Source organism: Morone saxatilis, unplaced genomic scaffold, assembly GCF_004916995.1.
Source record: "Morone saxatilis isolate NCDOM2014 unplaced genomic scaffold, NCSU_SB_2.0 Contig10, whole genome shotgun sequence".
NCBI lineage: Eukaryota > Metazoa > Chordata > Actinopteri > Moronidae > Morone > Morone saxatilis.
The window spans coordinates 7,972,966-7,975,617 of record NW_023339652.1 but is presented as its reverse complement, the minus strand read 5'-3'; the positions used below and the strand labels follow the sequence as shown (position 1 = coordinate 7,975,617).

Here is a 2,652-nt window from a genome sequence, read left to right as displayed (position 1 = left end):
TGAGGGTGCAAGGGACTGAGGCTAATAAAGAGAGGGGGCTACCGATGGCTGAAGGGAAACCGCGCTCGGAATAGCGGCGTCTTAATAGGGAAAAGGATCAGTAGGGTCAAGGTATGGACAGACGGAGGAGGACAGAAAGACACACACACAGACACACACAGACTAGAGGTACAATGCAAATCATGACACCACATTTGAATGAGTCTGTGCAGTGACAGCATGGGGAGTAAGGTCCATTGTTCTTTTGAAAGTGAGACAATTCTACATCTTACATGCAAAGAAATGTTGTCAACATCCAGTAGACCACTGATGGTAGTAGAGCTAATTGATAACTGTAACTGATTACATGGATTAGTCGATCGACAGAAAGGATACTACTACTTTTCTTTGCCATATATGATAGTCAACTAAATATCTTTAGGTTTTTGACTGTTGGTAGAATAAAACAAGCAATATGAATACATTGATAGATATTTTTCTCTATTTTATGACATTATATTGACAAACAATTAACTGAGAAAAGAAGAAAATCTGAAGATTAATAGATAATGAAAATAACCGTTAGTTGCTACTACAATTAGTAGAATTTGTGCATTCGTCATACAAAATTTACTTTTAGCATTCCTGCCGTCTTTTAAGATAATTAAATATCTACACACTGCCTCATTGTCCTGGTAACGTTTTCTTTTACTACAATGTGAGCACTGAAATAAATAATTCATGAAATACTTTTCTATCAATTGTAAAACTGATATCTACATATTTATTAAATGTTCTAAACAACAATAAATTCATTTTTCCCCATTTTTCCACTTTTAGACACTGTCATAGCTTTTTTTAGTAGGTTTGTTAAATCAGTGTTAAAGTGATCCAATCCAAGAATCCAAAACAGATTCATAAGTCAATTCTAGGAGTCAATATTTATTCAGTGGTAAGAGTATTCCCTTTATTTCTTCTTCCACAATTCACACGAGTAAACCTTTGTTTTTTTTTCCCAAATTACCGTTCTCCAATCCAGTCCTTAAAGACGGTTTTGTCCAACCTACAGCTTAAACAACTCAACAATCAGAGTTATATTTTCTTTTCTTTGCCGGTTTGCTGACTGATTATTACTTCATTAGTTATCCTTTGAGCTCAACATAATTTGAGATGCTTTAATTAAACAAAGCATTGCATTTACAATCAATCCAAACTGCGCAGCCCCTGCTGATTGTCAATGAACATTATGAAATGTTTATAAATAAATCACATCCATGGCAATGGGACTACACTACTCCTGAATGAATTGCTTCAATATTCCTAAAACGGGAAGTCACTGTCAAGCAGACAGGTGCATGTTTTATACTATGATGTGTTTGGATCCAATTTTAATTAAAACATGCCCCCTCTGTTTCAACCTTCGCCCTTCTGCCCACTGCTCACTTTAAACAAGGTTTTGGTCGACTTCATTAAAAGAAGAAAATAATCCTCTATCACTAGGTACGTTCTTAATTGACATTACAACCCAACACTAACACATACTTTTCTAAAACGGAGGTGAGAAGAATGACGATGACTCATCAGCACAGCACATTAAAAGGCTACGGGGTTTATCGTGCATAGCTGCCTGTTGCTGCACCCTGGCTGTCTCTCACCGTCTGCTTTGATTCTCTCCGGTTCTAATGAAAACATGCTGACAGCTAATACCCCAACCAATTTTACAGCACATTTTTCCTTTGCGTTAGAGCAATGAATACAAGTGACAGACCAACGATCAAAATGTCGTCCCTCCATTGGACACACAAACAGAAAATAGGTTGGCTTTGGCCCCTCACATCCTTTTAGCACCCAGAGTCTGTCTCAAGTCAAGCAGCTAATCATTAACCATTTCATTTGAATGCTTGTCCTCAGCTGACCCCATCCCCAAGTACTGTCATTTTAGCCAGCAGTGAGGGGTCAAGGTAAGACTTGGGCCTGTCACATGAGTTGAAACGGGGTCGTGGTTTTTCCTTTTACTGTCTTCATATAACTGTGTGTAGGTAGAGATGTGCCAGCACACTGTTCAGTGGCCTGTTACTGAATCTTAGTTCTAAGAAAATATGTAAAGATTCACGCAAATAATACCCCACTTTGTGTAAATGTGGCAAAGGAGGACATTCTGAACACAGTCTTCCTAATTATGGTAAACTTCAACAGAAAAATGGGATATTTGGGTCATTAGACCTTAAGCAGACTCTAGATGGGAATGCTCTACTTTCCTTTCTCCAATACACAGTCCCTGTCACAATGACAGACGTGTTATAACATTTATATATATATATATATATATTTTTCAACATTTGTAACACAAGCAACACTACAAAATATTGAGAAAAAGAAGACAAAAAGTGTTTATAATGCTAATAACTTCAAATCTGGGTATGTTAATATGATATTCTTAACAAGGATAATGGGATCATGAGATTCCCATAATCTCCGCCCAAGTTATAGTATTACTTTTATCACGTAAAAACCAGATTATTGGGGTTTATACAAAGGTGCCCACTGGGTATTTTAGAAATGAAGTCCACTCAAATACTAAAAGTGCGTCTGGTCACTTCATGGAGTTGCACCTTTCACTTTTCCTGCGATTTTTCTTTTTAAATATACATTTTTGGGGGGCTTTTATTGCCT

The 2,652-nt window shown here is 37.0% G+C and overlaps 1 protein-coding gene across 3 annotated transcripts in view; it reads right to left on the bottom strand.

Annotated features, from left to right (window-relative positions):
- Positions 1-2,652, bottom strand: part of atp2b1a (ATPase plasma membrane Ca2+ transporting 1a) — a 38,450-nt gene that overhangs the window by 20,440 nt on the left and 15,358 nt on the right. The gene's annotated exons all lie outside the window — the stretch shown is intronic.